Genomic DNA, 21,270 nt, shown 5'->3' with positions numbered 1-21,270 from the left:
GGTTGCAGGTTCGATCCCTGCTCTTGCTCAGTGGGTTAAGGATCCAGTGTTGCCGTGAGCTGTGGTGTAGGTTGCAGACACGGCTCGGATCCTGAGTTGCTGTGGCTGTGGCTGTGGTGTAGGCCGATGGCTACAACTCCAATTTGACCCCTAGCCTGGGAACCTCCATATGCCGCAGGAGCAGACCAAGAAATGGAAAAAAAAAAAAAAAAAATTCAGCCACATACCAGATGCATGACTTTGAGCAAGTGTTTTAAAATCCTGAGTTTCACTTCCTCACCTAAGAAATGTGGGTGAGAAACGTTCCACAATGTTGCTGAAGGTAACAGTGATGACATTTTTTTTTATTACCCAAATGAATTTATCACATCTGTAGTTGTATAATGATCATCACAATCCAGTTTCACAGGATTTCCATCCCACATCCCCCCACTCCTCCGGACACCATGAGTATTTCAATGTCTGTGAGTCAGCATCTGTTCTGCAAAGAAGTTCAGTCTGATCTTTTTTCAGAGAGTGATGACATTTTTGACGCACTGAGACTCTGCCTTCTCCTCGAAGGAGCTTTGACGAGGTCAGTACATGCTCCCAGTCAGGCAGACCTTGAAGTCCAACCACAAGACCTGCTTGGCCATTGACTGAGTTGATCGATCCAGCCACTTACAAACCCAATAGCTTCTTAAAGCTTTTAGAGTGTATTCACTCTACAAGATACTTGCTAATGTAGAGAGGGGGAGTCAGCCGGCTTGGACAGCCGTGCCAGATAGGGCACATAGGTCCGTGAGGACATTCTCTGTCATTTGCCGTTGGATGATGGGCTAAAAATTTAGTGAGATCCAGCTTTTCTTCATATTTACCACCCCAAGCATCCCCAACCCTTTGGCCTAACAAAAGATAAAATGTCACAAGCTTCCTTTGAAAAGCTGTCGTCAGAAAAACCTATACCGACTTGGCCAGACACAACACTTATCTGGAATACATGAAGTATATGTTTTCTTGGGGAAATCCAGCAGGGTTTACAGTAGAGAAGGGCTTAACCAAAATTACCTATCCAATAAGTGGCAAGACTAAGCTTTAAACGGTACCTGACTCTGATGGCTGTGAATGGTTCTCTAATTTTAAAAACTTTTTTATTTATAATTTTTGCGTTATCTAAATGCTTCCTTTTGAATAACCTTTAGACTAAATCTAAGGTGTGCCTTGGTTTCCTTCTCACTAACTTGTAACTTTTCTACATTTATCTAAAACACAGCCCCTGAGGAGCACATTCGCCTTAAAATTCCTTGCCTTGCCTCATCTGGGATTCAGAAGTTCTCTTTCTCTTCTTTGGGCTGTTTTGACATCAAAATGCCTCCAGCTACTTACTGAGAAGCTGGCTAAAGGGGCTTCTCGTCAGCGTCTCTATTCACATGGAAAGAATTGCTGACAGAAAGTAGCAGTATGACCTTTTCCTGTCCAATTTCTTGTTCTTGTTTCTGGTTGGTTGGTTGGTTTTTAACCCATTACATGCTGTGGAGAATAAGGGAGATGTTAGCTGTACAAAGTGCGTGTAGTTGAGATCATAAGCCCCACACGTGACATGTCTGAGCCCACACCTCTTCTTCACAACCAGGCAATGGTTGTATCACGCCTAGAAGAAAGCACTTCTTATTCCAGGCAAACTCCAAACTGGGCCTCCATTCTCCCAACCAGCTCTCCTCTGCTCACCATCCTGGGTCCTGGCCTTTGCAACTGGGCCCCCGTAGTTTTAAGGACCTGTGTAGCCTTCCTTTTCTGACTTACAGCCCACTAGATGCTCAGTTCCTCACCACATCCTGATGTGAGAGTCCCTGAAGATTCAGGTGAGAGTGATCCCTGGTCCTGAGGAACCCATGGACCTCTCCAGGGCCTGGGTGGATTTGGCCAGGGCTGGTCATGACCAGCAAGGGCTTCCTGCAAAGCTCAGATAGGAGGGAGGAGACCCCAGTGCAGGTCAGAAGTGGGGAGAGTACCATTCTTGTCATTCAAGAAAGAGGAGCCCCAATAAGAAAGCTTGACGCGCAGTTCTAGACTTGGGAGCTGAGAACAAAATGTTCCGGGGTCAGCTAGAGATGTTAGGCAGAGAAAAGGACCAGATAGTGACAAAGGCCAGCGTCAAGAAGACAGGTCTCTGGATGACCCAGAGAAGTAAATGACGCAGCGTAAGCTCTGACCGTGAATTCTGCTAGGTCATCCCCGCATCCTTTACTTGGTGGAAGTAGCCTCCTACAGGTGAAGGCACACCTGTTTTCTCCTTAATTGTGGGGAGATACATTCCACCTCACTCTTTCAGATCTTCAGCTAGATGCCACTTGCTTAATGTAATTTCTAAACAGCACTTAATTATCTAACAAGCAGATGCTGATAATTTTCTGTAGCTATGTTTAGCAGCCTGTTCCATTTACAATATGCTTCTGTTGGAACACGCTTCAGAAACCCTTTCCCCAAGAAGCTGATGTCTTCAACATACTGGGTGTCTCTGATTCTAAATCCTTTGTCCTATGAGCTCGGTCTTAATTTGTGCTGCTGTAGCAAATACCATAGACGGGGTGACTTACATAGGAGCATTGACTTCTCACAGTGCTGGAGGCTGTGATCAAGGTGCCGGCAGATTTGGTGTCTTGATCAACAGCCTCTTCTTGGTTTGTGGATGGCTGCCTTCAAGCTGTATCTTTACACGATGGAGAGACAGAAAGAGAGAAAACAACTCTCTCATGTCTCTTTTTATGAGGGTCTGAGTTCCATTCCCAAATTCTCCATCCTCAAGGTATAATCAGCTCCCCAGATCCCACCTCTTAGTACGTCACATTGGACATTAGCGTTTCAACATAAGAATTTGGAGGGGACGCAAATATGAGTCCATAGCAAACACCTTCCTACTCATCGGTACATGCCCAGACCTATACATCAGGCCCCATATGCTGGTTCAGAAAGACACTTGTGCAGAGCAGGATATTTCGATCCCAAATACAAGAACGTATTTTTGGCTGGAGACTTGGTTTCAAGCACATTGTTCAAATCCATTTTTAAAGCCCATTACTTTGTTTTCTAATAAAGTTTTAAGACTCTAATTTCCTTTCCTGCACAGTATTATGGAGGACTACCTAATGAGTCAGGGCCTTCAGACAGAACCTGCGAGTCCTCGGCTCCCTCACCTGCAATGTGTCCCGTGAGCCTTCCTCAAGGTGACTGAGGAAATTCGTATTCCGGGTGTCTGTGAAGAGCAGGGACCAGCTTTCCTTAACAGCACGGAGATGCTGTTTCACCTGGGTGGTGTGTCCAGAATGGCCTACTTACAGCCAGCATGAGGGTCGAACCCTCTTACTATGAGCCTCCCTTAGTTTCCTAATCTGTACAATGGGAATGTTTGCCTTGTGAGGTGGCTTTTCAGATTAGAAACGCTATGAGGTTCTCGGCACACCAAGAATGTGCAACAAATGAAGCGAAGATCATCGGATGAAGAACCAATGTCTTTAAGCAAGAAAACTCTATGCACTTAAAATGCCATCATCACGACAAGCATCCTAGAAGGGGCGAACCATAAGAGGTCATTGTCCCAGAGAAGAGTTTAACTTCGATATTCTGATACACACCTCAGGTCGGGGAAAGGACCCCTCTTAGTTTTGCTTATCGGCCTTTTCCAGTCTCCAGTGGGGGCCCTTCTCCTGTTTCCCCACCACCCCTAGAGCGTCTCATGCCGGTGTTCTGGGAACTGGCTTGAAAAGAGTGTAATAAAATAATTCTTTCAGACAAGTTTAGAGAGAAGTTTTCCCAGAAGACAGGATCCTGGCTTTGAGTCACATAAAGTGTGTGCTTTGTCAATAACACCGAGAGCAAAGGCATGAATGAATTTTATTTCATTGGACAAGCAGCTCAGAATACAGATAAGGCCAGGCAAGCAGCTAAACTCTTAAATAAATGTTTTAGCACTATCTAGAAGGGAAGACTGCAATTGATTCCAATCTTTTCTGACAGAAAATCAGTTCTTTTAAAACTCCTGGGGCAGCAAATGGTAACAAAAAGATCCTGTTTCTAATAAAAGCCGTAAAGGCCTGCAAAATAAAACATGTCACCGGAAGCTGCAGGCTGCAATTAACATGCATGGAATTTCCCAAGGTGCCTCCCTCCTCTGTCCTGTCTCAGAAAAAAAGAAAAGAAAAAAACCAAAACAACACGTTTACTATGATTTGTAATTTTATAAAACAATATTTTCTAATGGCACACAACATTTTTCAATATTGCCAAGGTCCCAGGAAGAGAGATTTTAATTCCAAACAAGGCCAAGTTGAATTGAAATGACAGTATTAATGGCCCAGCTGTGACTGCTACTGAGTTTGTTCAGATGTGAAGGCATTTTATTTTATTTGAAGAACTTAACTCTTGCTAAGATCTCGGTACTCCATGCCTTCTGGCACCTCTGTTCTCAAACTCAAGTGGGAAGGCCTGGAATAGCCAATTCTGAATGTCTGAATGCTGCCTGAGAAGCTGCATTTCTTACAAGTTTCTAGATGGTGCTGAGGCTGCTGGTCCAGGAGCCTCTTTTGAGAATCACACACTAGCAAAGAACCACAGGCTAATTTCACCAAAAAAAAAAATAAATAAAAAATAAGAATTTACACCAGAAAGGATCATGGAACAGGCAGGATAAAATTCACTGCATTATCAGCGTCTCCACTGAATGGTGCTTTTTCTTCTCTAGGATAGAGTTTAGCCAGCTTGTCAAGTGGCTTACAATTTCAGTTATTAGTTTTCAAATCATCTCTCAACCTGCTCCCTGTGCCTGTTCATCCCCTGAGCACACCAAGGGCTCTGATGTGCTTTCACCATGCCTAAGCTTTGCCCAAGCACCCTCAGTGGCTGGGCATCCCTGTAGAATAAGATGACCGTGATGCTGAAGGCTGTCCTCCACGGGGCCCCGTCACCTGGCCTGGTTCACGCCCCTTCCCTCCTCAGCACCTCATTCCGCTTGCTATTGGCCTGCCCTTTGCCAGACCGCAGTTCAGCATGTCACTGAGCAGGTGCTTAACCGCTCCAGGCCTGAGTATCGGAGTTAAGCAATGACAAGGCAAAGAACTGAGACTTGAAATACAAACCACACTTTTCCACTGCAGATCGCTCTATAACTCGCAGGGCAAAAAAAGAAAAAAAAAAAAAAAAAAAAGTGCTCTCAACCCAAACCAGGATGTTTGTCACAAAATATTCCCACTTCAACTCTTTGAACACCTGCTGGCTTGGATCGCTATGCTCCAGAATTGGGCCAAGGACAAACGGACCAAATAGTAAACTCTTCCAAAGATGAGACGGCTGCTGGCCCTTCTTAGCACCCTGCTTTGAGAAACCTCACGGTTCTCTATTAAGTGCCGGCTCCCTTGCTGCAGCAAGTGATAAATCTAGCTTTGTTCACCGCAGGGATATTCCCTTTGGTTTGGGCTGTTGGCCAATGACAGTAGGTAGGGTTCTTTTTGCCAAGATTAAATGAAATAAATCAGAGAGCATGACTGCCACAATGGAACAGTAATGTGACTGATCCAGAGTGTGTTGACTTCGCTGGTTGGCAAAGGACACCAGAGACAGACACACCACGTGTTCCCAGATGGAGGTACAATATCCCAAGCCCCGGCATTCCCATGGGAATCTAGACTCGTAGATCCTGCCGCTTGCCCCGACTAAGGATTCCCAGATGGGAAGAACTTCCTATGACATGGGACTCTTTTCCTCCTGGACTCCTTCCCACCTGACCACCTAAGGACAGCAGCTATGTACCTATTGGCCTGACTGTCCACCACTTGCACAGCAACCCCATTCCATCCCTGGAGAATTATGGTGAGGATGGATGAAGAAGCAGAGTCAATTTCCCAGACATAGTCTTCCCCAGGCATGCCCCATCTTCAGGCTTATCTGAGATCTAGTCCTCCAATTTATCAACTCCTTAGCACAAGTAGGAGCTCAATAAATATTAGTTACCCCTCCTTTACCTGCCTCCTCATCCTAAAATCCCCCATCCTTTCAGAAGTACTCAACTGGCACTTCATGAAATGAAACTGCCACTCCCACCCCAAAAGCACCCAGGCAGTACCCAGGCTGACGGAAAGTCCCACCACACACAGAGCAAATGGCTCCCATGCCCCATCTCACTTTCTGGGGGCTTGACATCCTCTGTGACTGCTAACCAAACCCCTGGACTCAAGATCCTTATTTGTCACCCATGTTTGCTCCTCACAGGGTGCCTACTGTGAACCTTGTGTCTTGTAGGGACTAGTATTTTGACGATGGACACCTCTGTCAATTTTAGAACCAAAATGCAGTGTCCTTGGGGTTTCTGTTCAGTTGGCCAAAAGCAGTTTTCCTACTTTTACTCTAAAAAGCATCCAATAAAACCAACAAAGGCAGATCTCATAATATCCGAAATTGGGTTGGCATTCCCCTTTTACTCTCAACATCTCAAAATTTCTCAAACACTCACAATTGCATGAGCTTGTCATGCCTTTTTTTTTTAAACTAGAAATAAACCAGTTGACTCCTCAAGCCTTGAAAATAAATTAACTGTACGCTGAAATCCACTGACCCCAATAAATCTCTTTTCTCTAAGGACTGATATTCAGACTGGAGAGAACTGCTAAGAACCCTCAAGGATTCACTTTTGTACAATGTCTGGAAGGTGGCAATAATAGGGGTATTTCAGTTTTTGCCAACTCAGTATTAAGCTCATAAAGAGGTTTTATTTTTTTCAGTGTTCTTGTGTGTCAAGCCAATGGGTCAAATGCCATGTTCTGGCATACTGAAGAAAATTTAAATCATGGCCTTAATTATTGTAACAAGATACAGAGATTAATTTCCTGAAACACCATATGGCTCTAGCTTCACAAAATTTGGAGCTGTGTTCTACAAGAATGAGCTCAACATCCCATCTCAGGAGACGGCAGTTACCAGCAGTGAAATCATGTGGGGTGACTTATTTCTCTGGATCTCTAAAATAGAGAGGATAATAATAGGTACCTCATATGGCTCTTAGAGGAACCAAATACCCTGGGAGAGCTGAGGGCTTCATAAATGTGAGTTACTCTTCAGTCTGTTCATAGAGACATCATATGTCAGAGCAGGCCAGGTGCTTGGGAGACCCGCTCATCCATAATGCAGTGGTTAAAACACTAGAGGAAATCGAGCCCAGAGTGGCATCTTGGTAGAGAGTCCAAGGGTCAAAAGATCAGCCCTCCTTCCACATTAGACATAAGGAAAAGGCTGACTTACCAGAAGCCAAGTATTTAAGCCTTACTAATATTTCTAATCCAGGAACACTATTTGGGGTCGAATCATGTCCTCCTTAAAAAAAGATATATTGGTGTCCTAAACCTGAGTACCTTCAATGGGACTTACTTTGGAAATCAGGGTCTTTACAGAGAGCAAGTTAAGATTGTTGAATAAGTTAAGCAAGAGGTCTTTAGGATGAATCCTAATCCAAAATGACTAGTGTCCTTATAAAAAGGGGGAAATGCAGATACAACGATAGACACATACCTGCAAAGGACACCATGTGGACATAAAGGCAGAGACTGGCATGATGTTCTAAGGACCAGAAGCTAGGAGAGAAGCACAGAAAACATCTCCTCACAGCTCTCAGAAGGACCCATTCCTGTGGACACTAGGATCTCAGGCTTCTGGCCGCCAAAACTATGAGACCATGATTTCTGTTGTATAGGCCACCCAGTGTGTGGTACGTGGTAACAACAACCCTTGCAAACTAATACAAATGTTAATTTTAAAAAAATATTCTTTAATTCATGAACTTGGAAAAAGTGTTAATTGCATTTGGGGCATTTTCAAAAGGAGGTTTATCTCCAAAGCAATTTCAAGACCCTTCTTTCATTTTTATCTTCACAAGACTCTATTAAATAGGTAAATAGGAACTAACACTCCAGAGTGCTAGATACTTTTCATGTTAACTATACTCTGTCTACATACAGACAATATTGGAGGTGACTTAAAATCAAGGTTTTAATACAAATAAAAGTGAAATAATTCCTAAAAATTCTATATTCACTATATCTTATAATAAGCTAGAATGGAAAGAACCTGAAAAGAATATTTAGTTATATATATATATATATATATATATATATATATATACACATAAGCACTTTTCTGTACACCTGAAACATTATAAATCAACTATGCTTCAATTAAAAATTAATTTTAAAAATAAATAATAAAAAATACAAACAACTTCCACAGCTCCATACCAAAACAAAAAAACAAACAACCCCATCAGAAAATGGGCAGAAGATCTAAACAGACAGTGCTCCAAAGAAGACATACAGATGGCCAAAAAACACATGAAAAGATGTTCAGCATCACTCATTATTAGAGAAATGCAAATCAAAACCACGATGAGCTACCACCTTACACCATCCAGAAGAGCCATCATCAAAACGTCTACAAACAATGAATGCTGGAGAGAATGTGGAGAAAAGGGAACCCTATGACACTGTTGGTGGGAATGTAAATTGGTGCAACCACTGGGGAAAACATTATGAAGAGTCCTCAGAAAACTAAAAATAGAATTACCATTTGATCCAGCAATCCCACTCCTGGGCATCTACCCAGAGAAAACCATGACTCGGAAAAGACTCATGCACTCCAGTGTTCATTGCAGCACGATAGCCAAGACAGGGAAGCAAGTGAAATGTCCATCGACAGAGGAGTGGATAAAGAAGATGTGGTTACATATACACAATCGAATATTACTCAGCCATCAAAAGGAAATAACAGCATTTGCAGCAACATGGGTAGACTTAGAAATTATCATGCTAAGTTAGACAGTGAGAAACCAGCATCATATGCTATCACTTATATGTGGAATCTAAAAAAAAGGACACAATGAACTTTGTAGAACAGATACTGACTCACAGACTTTGAAAAACTTATGGTTTCCAAAGAAGACAGGTTGGAGGGTGGGGGATGCACTGAGGGGTTGGGATGGAAATGCTGTAAAATTGGGTTGTTATCATTATACAACTATAAATGTAATACTGTTGAGTAATTTAAAAAACAATAATAATAAATAAAAATTGTGGTTGCAAAGGGGCAGGGGGGAAGAAGTGGGATGGATGGGGAGTTTGGGGTTGGTAGATGCAAGCTATTCCATTTAGAATGGATAAGCAATGAGGTCCTGCTGTACAGCACAGGGAACTATATCCAATCTCTTGGGATGGACCATGATGGAAGATAATATGAGAAAAAGAATATATATATTTATGACTAGGTCACTATGCTGTATTGCGGAAATTGACTCAACACTGTAAATCAACCATATCCTAATGAAAATATAAATTTAATTAATGAAATAAACTCCCCAAAACCTAGCGTTGCAAAGGAAATGGGGGAGAATTTAAACAAATCATGAGCACAGATATGTAGTCTGAGAAAAACTACAAGAAACTGTGTAGTCTGATCACAACTGACGTCTAAGTTTCCCAGCAAATAAGGCTGGTTGGTGGTTTGCTGAATAATCAGTTTATTTCAATTTACAAAGCCATCCCAAATGCCAGCTAGTGACACCAAAGAGATGCAGTTTATAGGATTTACATTTTGATTTGCTTGCCAAGGTCAGTGTTCTCCAGCCAAAGTAGACGAATGGATTAAAATGATTTCCCAAAGACTCTCACTCATCAGCAGATGCCTTCATTTCTAACCCAAAACAATGCTACATTTTATCTCCTGAATGATTTTCTTTTTAACTTGCTATCAATTCACTTTAACAGTCTCAGTGACTTTCCCACAGAAAAACCTGTAATTCAGTAACTATAAAGATACCAGAGAGTTTATCTGTGACACTGGTGTTAGAATAAGAAATTTGCCGACATCTTTTTTTTTTTTTTTTGGCCTTGCCCGTGGCATGTGAAAGTTCCCAGGCCAAGGATCGAACCCCCGCCATAGCGGTGACAAGACCAGATCCTTAGCCTCTAGGCCATCAGAGGACTCCTAGAATTAGTAACTTTGGATTCTCGTCCTTCTCCACGGTTGGTGCTCATTGGCCGGCCAACATAACTGGCAAACAGATGTGCTCAGCTCTGGCAAGGCAACTTAATGAAAAGAAAAATGGCCTCTAAATGCAGTATTCAGTCCCACCTACTCAAGGTTAAGGCAAGTTTCTGTGCAGGGAGATCCTGTGATGATATGAAGAGTAGATCAGGAGAATGGAAATGAATTCTTATAAGCCCTAATTACCTTGAATTCAGACTTAATTAAAATTCAGCTTAAAAGCCGAAGCCATGAGAATTTGGGGGACAGCATTTTCAGTGAAATCTAAGAAGCTCTGGATGTGAGCACTTTTAAGAAATCCAAGCACTGACTGAATAGCTTAGGAAGACACACATTAGACAGGTGTGATGCATATTTACACGAGTCACCATAAAGTTTAACTTAAAATTCTTATTCTCTATCTTGTCACCACAAAGGTGACCACTTAAATCTGCTGGTTAAAAAGAGTAGGGGTTTCCTATAATAGCAAAATGCGGGTTTTAATGTTTCCACAAGACTTGATTTATGGCATTTATCAGCCTTCTCTTTGTTACAGGGGACTCCGTTTGTTGAGATAATTATTTGTTTGTTCAAGATTGTAAACTGTATTTACCATAAAGGGTCAATCAACTCCTCAACCTTGTGATAAGTAATTTGCCAACCAAACTAGCTCTCATTAACTTAACTGGTAAAAAGAATGGAGTGGATTCTCCAAAAATCAGAGAATTAGGCTAAAGGCCATCCTCTTTGGAGATAATTATATGTGATATAAAGTGATTCTGTGGCAGCGGTTCTCAAACTTTGTTGCATATTAGCATCCAACAGAGAGTGTTGAAGAGATTAAGGCCAGGCCACGGCACAGAGCAAGGTTATCAGAATCTCTGGGGTAGGGCTCAGGTATCAATATTTTTAAAGCTCCCTAAGTGGTCCCCGCGCATGGCCAAAGTTGAGTGGTCAGTGGACAACTAGTATCAGCATCACCTGGGAGCACCTCAGATTTCATGGGCCTCACTTGGGTTCTACTGAATCAAAATATGCATTTTTCCACATCTGCAGGTGGTTCTTAAGCATATTCAGGTCTGAGAAACCCTGAGCTACGCCCCAGTGCAGACTCTTGGTTTGCCACAAACTTGCAAGGACACTGTGATACTGATCGAATTATGCAACTTTGGCCAATGTATTTATCTTCCTTGAGCCTCAGTTCTTCCTGTATTCAATGATGAGATTGGGCAAGGTCACATCTAACGTCTTTGGCACCCCTGGAAGTTTAACATGCTCTATGTGTTGAAGGACCGATTCCTCCTTTTCAAATTCAGATCATGAAAATGTACCAGCCTATTCATTGTCCTGATGGTTTGTAAAAGGAGTAACCCATTGCCATACATGCTGGTCAGGAGGTGTTTCCTTTTCATCGTGGCTGGGAATATTTTAGTTTTCATGGAGCGACGTGACTTTTTTGGAACTAGTCCTTGGAATTTTCAACATAATATGCCTCACTTGTAGCCCTAACTTTAAATGAAAGTGAGAACATTCAAATGCTGTGGCTTGATTAGGAGATTGTGGTCTCCAAGGAGCTTGTTGAGGCACTCTCTCTCATTTGTCATTGCAGCCTGGCTGTTCCACCCTGTGCCTCCTTGCAGCACCACTCATGTATTGTCTCAGAGGACAGTCTGCCTTGCATGAGTGGAGGAGAAGGTGCCGTCCACCAGCTCCTTTCTTCCCCAGGTGCCTCCGGCAGCAAAAACTGCACAGAAATGAGACTTGAGGGAGCCATATTTTTGTCTTGAATTTGCCATCATCCAGTTCTGCCACCTCGAGGAGATGACTGATGATGTCTGAACTTGCTTGTTCCTCTACCATCAGAAAACTAGATAGAGTCTATTTCTAACCTGTTGAGTCTATCCTTACAGGCTCCACGTTCAGCCTTCTCAGTAGCATGTGGGTACCGAATTCCTTATGGTTTCTGTTTTCAGAATGGACAGAGGCCCAATCTGATGTTCCAGGCAGACCCCTTAGGTGTTGCCTGCGTTGTCTCCCTCCAAAATCTGATGACAGTGAGTGTCTTTGTTATCTCGTTATGGAAGCTCGAGCAGACTAAGACACAGAGATTAGCCCTTCCATAGCAAGACTTCTCTCTTGGCTTAAATACCATGAAGAATACCTAGAAGATTCTGGAACTTGGGATAGGTGATACAGTACATTCTACCTGTTCGAGAATGAAATTATTTCACAATCCAATCAGTCAGGTCCTGTCTGAGATAAATAATAGCCACCCAATATTTCCAACCTACCACTTTCTAAAATGACCTAATTCTTTCTTGAGTCTTTGCAGTAGATCAAACTACATCCAGATGGACCAGCTTTGTTAAGGGCTGAGAAGTCTGAATTTCTCAAGATCTGCTCTGACTGTATGACATCGTTCCTTTCGTCTGGATACAGCCTGCAATGAGTGGAATAGGTCATTTCCCCCCATATTAGCCCTGTGCTCCAGTTGCAGGTGTAAAGCCTTCGATTCTAGTCATGCTAGAATGCTTACTCGACTTTCCACAGGTTATTTTGGTCCCCAGTTTGATACCTGTTTACTTTGTAAATTTCTCAGGTCCATGAATTAAGACATTAGGTTTTTTTAGAAGCCCATCTACAATATCACTTTATTTTGTTTTTTGTTTTTCCCTCTCCTTTTCTGGAAACAATTGAGAGTTAAACCCAAGAATTGGGCAGCTGGAGAGCGAAACCTTTTTCTTTATGACTATCAAAGCCATTGGGTTAAACTGAGTTTAGATCTGAGACCAAACAGTACTGCTCACTCTTGACCCCAAGCCACCCACACAATCCCAGACACTGATGGACACAGATAGCCCACTTCCTCTCCCCCTGCTCCTCAGGCCACCCAGATAGAAGGAGGCCAAGGGGCCGAGTCTGTGCAAACATTTAGATGCCAAAGAAACAGAGGAAAGAACTTTGACAGTCATGCCCAAATTGTTCTTCCAAACTCATCAAGTGATGCATCATGCTCCCTCCTTCACTGAGGAGTAAGTGAAGGGAGTTAGAAAAGGAGAAGCCGCAGAGGCACCAAGACTTAGGCTAATGGACTTTCTATCATAGAAACAAGACACACAAGGGATGTGCATTTTCCCACGAGTCACGTGTCTGGCCTCCAGAGAGGAGGGGCTGAAAGTTTCTGATCCACCATCTTTAGACTCCAGGAAGGGAACAAGACGTCATCTCCCCATAAGACTCACAATAGGAAGCTGTTTAGAAGACAGACAGCCAGAAGCTAAACAGAATGGTGTAAAACTTCAAAAACAAAGAGTCAATTGTCCCCTCCAAGGAGGAACGTAGAGGTCTCTGGTCCTCTTTGAAGTACGCCTTCATCACTCTAAACGTGCTCTTTCATAATGTGCTCTCTGTGTCTTTACACCTGTATATCCCGACTTCTGCTCTGAACAGCTGCTACACCCAGCGTGAGTCAACGTTTGCAGTGAGCATCCTGGAGTTTGCTACACAAAAATAGAGAATGCTTAGGCGAAAGTCTCCCGGGATGTATTCATCAGCCCGGGTTCTAATATTAAAGTAGAGTTAGCAGAGGATGGAGCAACAGTTTTCGCCTTTCTCTCTTCTATTCTCTGCTAGGGATTTGGCATGACCTTAAGCCTGGATGGCACTGAAGGGCCAAACATCTGTATAATAGTTTTTGTCTTTTTATTGCTCCAACTAATTGCCCTGTTATCTGCTGCATTCCCCAGATAAAACTCTGTGCTAGAGATTTAAAAGCTTCATTTAACTTTCTTCTTTAAGTCATATGGCCAAGTTCACCTGCAGTTTTATGCATTTCAGGATAGAGCTAAGGTTCCAGAATATGATCACAAAAGAAAACTCAAGTCTTTTTGCTGTAAAGTTGATGTGGTGAAAAGAGAATTAAATTTATTGTATTTTGGTGGCAAGAAAATTTGTGTAAAAAAAAACAGCAAGGAGTTCCCGTCGTGGCGCAGTGGTTAACGAATCCAACTAGGAACCATGAGGTTGCGGGTTCGGTCCCTGCCCTTGCTCAGTGGGTTAATGATCTGGCGTTGCCGTGAGCTGTGGTGTAGGTTGCAGACGCGGCTCGGATCCCGCGTTGCTGTGGCTCTGGCGTAGGCCGGTGGCTACAGCTCCAATTCAACCCCTAGCCTGGGAACCTCCATATGCCACGGGAGCGGCCCTAGAAATAGCAACAACAACAACAACAACAACAACAACAAAAAAGACAAAAGACAAAAAAAAAAAAAAAAGAAAATTTGTGTAAACTTCTCCCTCTGCGTTAGGCTTGAACTAGGTTGGGGGTGGGGAGGTTTGACTCCCAGTAATGAATGCCTGGATTGAGGAGATGGATGGACTTTGTCTTGGTCCAGGGATACTTAGCAGTTCTTATATGAGACTGATTATCTTATCACCCCGCTCCGCACTCTGGAAGAAAAGCCTTCTCCTGCTGCTACCTTGCTCTCTGCCTGCCTTCCACTCTGGCTCAAAAGACTGAGTCAGGAAGCCAAGATTGCAGGTCTGAGTTCAAACTAAAATAGGACTGTTATTAGGAATAGTAGGCCAATTTCCTACTAAACTATGAAAGATGAGCAAGAATTTTTTTTTTTTTTTTTTGGCCATATACTGCAGCATGTGGAAGTTCCCTGTCCAGGAGTCAAACCTGCGCCACAGCAGTAACCCGAGCTGCTGCAGTGACAATACCAGATCCTTAACTTACTGCACCAGAAGAGAACTCCAAGAATTTTTTTTTTAATGTACCAGAGAGCTACAATATAGTGAAGAATTTCCTGATCCAAGGAAAGCAGGCTCTGCATTGGGGGCTACTTTTTCATTGAGGGTCTTTGTCAGCTCCTAAAAGAAGACTGAGAAGCTAAATCGTACTTTTGAGAAATTCCAGGCATAAGGGACAGGGCCCATTCCCCTTCCCTGTCCCAGGGGACTGATCAGCTCATTATGGATTGGAATCCTGAAATGCATTCATCTCAGTCCAGGATACGAAATGAAACTGGAAATGGAATTTGGTGATCACCGACTCTGGAATCCTACACAGGACCAAGGCTGTATGAGTCAGGAGCAGGGTTACCTGGAGTTAAGGTCCGTTTTCATTGTCCATGGAGGGGATAAAAGCGCCTACCCTCTACAGGAACCACTGAGAGAATTAGTAAAAGACAACATCCCTTTCACATGTACTGGGTACGGAGCTAGAAGTGAAATAACAAAAAATACCCAGTAAATGTAAAATACGAAATAGATCCAAAGGCAAGAAAGGAGAGAAAAAGGAACAGAGAGAAGCTGGGAAAATTAGAAACCACTTAATAAAATGACAGCTAGACCATTAATTTAATTAAATGTTTATGGATGTTTCTGTTTAATGTTTCATTAAATGGAACCTCAGGAAAATAGATAAGATGCTCATAAGAGGATACAATGAGAATTATTTATTTATGAAGCAGGAATTTACAAATGTGTGGTTACAAAGGACAGGTCAGCCTAAAGGGATGAAGGGAGAAAGTGATAGCCAGAAATGAGAGAGAGAGACGGAAGACAGACAGAGACAGAGACACAGAAACAGAGAAACAGAGACAGAGATTTCCATCGGGGACTAGTGATCTTTAACCAAGGGATGCAATCTGCCTGAGTCAACTCTTTCTGCTTCCTTGTACCTCCTACTGACTCCCCACTGGCTGAACCCAACCAGGAGCCAGTTGTCATGGGAACCCAACTGATGGAGCCTTGGGGCAGCAACCAAGGTAGAAAGGATGGTGAGGAGGGAATCTGGAGAAGAAGTCAAAACTCTCTGGATAACAGACTAAAAGATAAATACTCTCAGACGAAATAACAAACAGATGGACACCAACAAACTGTCCACAAAGGACATCTAAAAATCATAAAGAAAAGGAAAGGCTGAAGGTAAGCAAAATGTTTTTCTTTTCATATTGCATTTCTTCCAGCTTTGTAATGACTCATTAAAACTGTATATCTTTTAGATGTACAACATAATGATTCGGTGCATTATACACCGGGAAATGCTTACCACGAATTAACCTACCGATCACCTCGCATGGCGACCTTCTGTGGGTGTGTGTGGAAAACACTTAGGATTTGGTCTTTTCCTCTGTGTGCATACATCCTTGGTATCTTTCAGCACAGAGTTTCTCGTCTGAGAACATCGGTGAGACTGGATCAGAAACCACCCCCAATAGCTTCATTCGAACTCCATCCCCTCTTTAAGGACCTTATCCAAATGTGGTTACATTCTGACGTGCTGAGGGCTGAAGGCTTCAATGTGGAAGCTTTGAGGGTAGGGGACACAATTCAGCAGGGGCACCCAATCCTATAACATGCAGCTTAAGAGGAGTTTCAAGACGGACGAAAATAATATGCTTGTATTTAATGTCCCATTTTTCCCGGGAGTCCTTCACTTCATTTTTCAGAATTATGAACTCAGGACCCATGTGTCCATGGTTTCAAAACAACAAATCAAAACCTAATAAGCCCCTTTAAAATGGCTTTCAAGCCTAGTTCATTTCACCCTTTATATAGAAAAGAGCATCTGTTTAATGAGCACCAAGCATAAGGCAGGAAATATGGTATACAAGATGAAAAAGGAAGTTTGCCCATAAATCATGTTAGTAGAACCAGTTTTTTAAACAATCCATAAGGGGCAAATAATGTTTATAGTCATTCTGGAATCACAGATTTGGGAAAATTGCCCAGTAAAAGCACTGCAAATCTCAGTTCTCCTGATAGAAAATAAGGGGCCCTCTGTGCGATTGTATGGGATACCTGCGAGGCCAGTTTATTAGCAGTATCACGGAAGTCAATGATCTGATGTGTTTACATTTTTGTTTCGGTTGTCTGTGGCTATAAACAAATCACCCTAAAACTTAAAGGCTTAAAGAGACAGCAATTCCTAATCTCTCAATCACATGGATTAGCTGGGAGGTTCTTCTGCTGGTCTGGCTTGTGGTCACTGACATGATTGCAATCAAATGGTGGCTACCCCTGGAACCACCTGGAGGCAAATTCCTCCACTTCATGGGCCCCTGTTAATGGCTCCAGCTCTTGCCAAGTGGCTAGGCTTCAAAGCGGCGGTGCAGAGCTCCCAAAATTGCAGGTATAGAAATTGTCTGAGTTCAGATAGTATAACCCATTGCTTCTACTGCCTTCTATTGGCTCAGCAAGCCAGACGCAAGTGTCAGTTCATCGTGGGAGGGGACTGAACTAGGGCATTCCTACCAGGAGGTGGGATTCACTGGGGCCATCTTTGGAGACTGGCAACCAGAGGTTCCCTATGGATATTTTGGGTACGTTAACACCTCTGAGCTTCATTATTGCAATAGCCTCCGAACTGGCCTTCCAACATCCCTCTTTGCCCCCCTTGGAACTATTCTTCTCTGCAGCCAGAACGATCCCATTAAAACATCAGATCAAATCAGTTCTCAGTGCAAAGCCCACCACAGGTTCTCCCTCAGAATAAAGAAAGATGCAGGTGCCCCCTGAGTGTCCTCCATGGTCCTCCCCCTCCTCCTCTTGTCCCCTCGTGGGCTGTCCCTCCAACCTCACCTCCTACCACCTTCCCCATTTCACTGCACTGCAGCTGCGTAGACATCCTTCTTCCTTGAGTGTTCCAGGAACAACCCTCCCCTGGGGTCTTTCCACTTGCTGCTCAGAACACTGTTCCCACTCATTCTCCGGGTTCACTCACTCCTAACTCCTTCCGGTTTTTACTCTAAAGCCACCTCAGTGGCTGCCTCCCTTCCACCCAGTTGTCACTCCATATCCCCATTCATGCCTTGGCTTCCCCCCCCCCAAAGCCTACATCACCATCTACCATACTGCATAATTCACTGACTTATTTTATGTATTTTCTCCCATACCTACATGCATGTGAGCTCTGTGAGGGCAGTGGGATCTTTTTTTTTTTTTTTTTTTTTTTGTCTTTTAGGGCCACACCCACAGCATATGGAGGTTCCCAGGCTAGGGGTCCAATCGGAGCTGTAGCTGCCAGCCACAGCCACAGCAATGCCAGATCTTTAACCCACTGAGCAAGGCCAGGGGTCGAACCTGCATCCTCATGGATGCTTGTCAGATTCGTTTCTGCTGAGCCACCACAGGAACTCCCAGTGGGATCTTTTTAAATAACAATTTGGTTAAGATACAACTCACCTACCATAATATTCACCCTTTCTGACGTTTACGCTTCAAGGGTTTGTAGCACGTTAACATCAGTGTAACCATCTCCTCTGTAGGATTTTAGATCTCTGTCGCCCCCCCCCAAAAGAAACTCCACACTCACTAGCAGGCACTCGATCCCACACTCCTCCAGCCCCCCAAGGACTACCCGTCTCCTGCCTGTCTCCGTGGACTTGCTGTTTTAAACATTCCATGTTAAATGGAATTATGCAATAAGTAGTCTTTTGTGTCTGGCTTCTTTCGCCGAGCATAATGTTTTCAAGGTTCATCCATGTTCTAGCGTGTGGCAGTACTTCATTCTCTTTATGGCTGAATTATTCCACTGCATGGACAGACCACATTTTGTTTATCCATTAATCAGTTGATGGGCAGTTGGGCTGTTTCTACTGTGACGCTCCAGTGAGTAATCCTGCTACGAACCGTTGTGAACAAGTTTTTCTGTGGACATATGTTTTCATTTCTCTTGGGTCTATACCCAGAAGTGGATGGTGGGTCATATGTTAATTCTATGTTTAGCTTTTTGAAGAACTGCCAAACTGTTTTCTACAGCAGCTGCACCATTTTACATTCCCACCAGCAATGTACAAGGGTTTCAATTTCTCCACATCCTGCTCAACCCTTGTTATTTTCTGGGGTTTTTGAAATGATCAGTGTAGCCATCTCATTGTGGTTTTGATTTGCACTTCTCTAATGACAAGTGACGCTGAGCATCTTTTCATGTGCTTATTGGCAATGTGTTATCTTCTTTGAGGAAATATCTATTCAAGTTCCATGCTCCTATTTTAATTGGGGTATTTGTCTTGATTGTGAAGTTATAAAAGTTCTCTGTGTATTCTGAATACAAATCTTTTAGCAGATACATAATTTGCAACTATTTTCCCCAATTTTGTGGTTGTCTTTTTACTTTCTTGGTGGTGTCCTTTAAAGCACGAGGGTTTTAATTTCCAGGAAGTTCACTTTATTTATTTTTCTTTTGTTGTGTTTGTTGTGATATTGAGGAAACCATCACCTACCCCAATTCCACAGAAATCTACTCCTATGCTTTCTTTGAGAGTTTTCTATAATCGCTTACATGTAAGTCTATATTCCATTTGACTAATGCCTGTCTATGGTGTGAAGTAGAGGTCCAGCTTCATTCTTTTGCAAATGGCTATTTTCCCAGCACCACTGGTTGAAATGACTGTTGTCTCCCCCACTGAATCGTCCTTGGAACTCTTGTCAAAGATCAGTTGCCCACAGACACATGTGTGTATTTCTGCACTGTCAGTTCTATTCCATTACTCTGTAGCCTGTTCTCATGTCAGTACTGCACTCATTTATTCATAGAAATTTGTAGTAGTTTTGAAAGAAAATGTAAGTCCTCCAACTTGATCATCTTTTTTTTTTATTTTATTGAAGTATAGTTGATTTACCATGTTTGATCATCTTTTAAAAGTTTTGTTTTGTTTCTCTTGTGGGTCCCTTGCATTTCCACCTGAACTTTAGGTTCAGGATGTCAATTTATGCAGGAGTGGAAGCTGAAATTTTGATGGGGGTTGCATCAGATCTGTAGATTAGGAGTTCCCATTGTGGCTCAGTGGTTAGTGAGGCCAACTAGCATCCTTAAGGTTTCGGGCTTGTTCCCTGGCCTCGCTCGGTGGGTTAAGGATCTGGTGTTGCTGTGTACTGTGGTGTAGGTCGCATAAGTGCCTCAGATCCTGTGTTGCTGTGGCTGTGGTGTGAGTTGGCTGGCTGCAACTCCGAATGATCCATAGCCTGGGAACCTCCATATGCTGTGAGTTTGGCCCTAAAGAGACAAAAAACAAACAAACAAAAAAACACCTGTAGATTAATTTGAGGAGTATTGTCTTCTTAACACTAATCTCCTCCTTCAATCCATGGACATGGCATTTATTTCCATTTATTGAGGTCTTTTAAAACAGCTTTAATGATGTTCTGTTATTTTGGTGGACAAGACTTACACTGAATAAAGAGTCTGACCCCCTTTTTCTGATATTTTCTGGCAGCTTATAATCCTCACTCTGCCCTCTCTCTCATCTGCACCTCATCAGATCAAGCTGATAAGAAAGCCTGTGTGTTTCCTTGGTCCTGATGGGAAGCTCAAACCATGCCCAGGAATACTTATCCCAGCCCTACCCTGAAGTACCATAAAAATCCAACCCAGCTTCTTTCTCAGCTTTCTAAAGCCATTTAGACCAGCTTGAGAAACTTGCCTTGCTCTTCCCAGCAAGTGTGATTATGTGAGTAATAAACCCTTTACCAGAGTAACCCCTGATGCATGTGTGGCATAATTGGTCTTAACATCTGAACCAAATATCCGATGGAGGTCCATCCTGCCTCTGCAGAGTACTCACCACAACTTCATTGGTTATTTATTCCTAAATGGATTTTGTGCTATTAGAGATGAAACTGTTTTCTAATTTCACTTTCAGGGTATTCATTGTTACTGTAGAGGAACAGGACTAAATTTTGCACATTGGTCTTATATCCTGCAATTTTTTTTTTTTTTTGTCTTTTTGCCTTTTCTAGGGCCACTTCCCATGGCATATGGAGGTTCCCAGGCTAGGGTTCGAATCGGAGCTGTAGCCACTGGCCTGTGCCAGAGCCACAGCAATGCGGGATCCAAGCCGTGTCTGCAACCTACACCACAGCTCACAGCCAACGCCGGATCCTTAACCCACTTAGCAAGGCCAGGGATCGAACCTGCAACCTCATGGTTCCTAGTCAGATTCATTAACTGCTGCGCCACAGCGGAAACTCCTATCCTGCAATCTTGCTGAACTTGTTCATTAGTTCTAACAATTTTTTAGTGGATCCTCTAGAATTTTCTATAGAAAAGATCATGCCATCTGCAAATAGAGGTGGTTTTACTTCTTTTCCAAAGTGAATGCCTTTCATTACTGTTTCTTGTCTAACTGTCCTGCTAGAATCTCTGGTATGGATGGTAAGTAGAAGTGGAAGAGCAAAACATTCTTGTCTTTTCCTGATCTTAGAGGAAAAGCATCCAGTCCTTCCCTT

The 21,270-nt window shown here is 42.9% G+C and overlaps 2 long non-coding RNA genes across 10 annotated transcripts in view; one reads left to right on the top strand and one right to left on the bottom strand.

Moving 5' to 3' along the window:
* LOC102157744 (uncharacterized) overlaps nucleotides 1-21,270 on the bottom strand; it is a 312,356-nt gene that overhangs the window by 42,290 nt on the left and 248,796 nt on the right. The gene's annotated exons all lie outside the window — the stretch shown is intronic.
* LOC102157493 (uncharacterized) overlaps nucleotides 1-21,270 on the top strand; it is a 978,951-nt gene that overhangs the window by 953,543 nt on the left and 4,138 nt on the right. For 2 of the 9 annotated variants that reach the window (XR_014840342.1, XR_014840343.1), the window contains one exon: nucleotides 3,107-4,181. The exons of 4 other annotated variants lie outside the window; for them this stretch is intronic. This is a non-coding gene — a long non-coding RNA (uncharacterized LOC102157493). Of the gene's footprint in view, nucleotides 1-3,106; nucleotides 4,182-11,091; nucleotides 13,809-21,270 lie in introns of those variants that run through there. 3 more of the 9 variants (XR_014840336.1, XR_014840334.1, XR_014840333.1) reach the window with 3 other exon arrangements.

The sequence above is a fragment of the Sus scrofa genome, chromosome 3, assembly GCF_054392235.1.
Source record: "Sus scrofa isolate SSC_HxYL_T2T_F1_AM1 chromosome 3, Sscrofa_HxYL_maternal_Yorkshire_Landrace_v2.0, whole genome shotgun sequence".
NCBI lineage: Eukaryota > Metazoa > Chordata > Mammalia > Artiodactyla > Suidae > Sus > Sus scrofa.
This window is presented reverse-complemented; position numbering and strand designations above follow the sequence as displayed.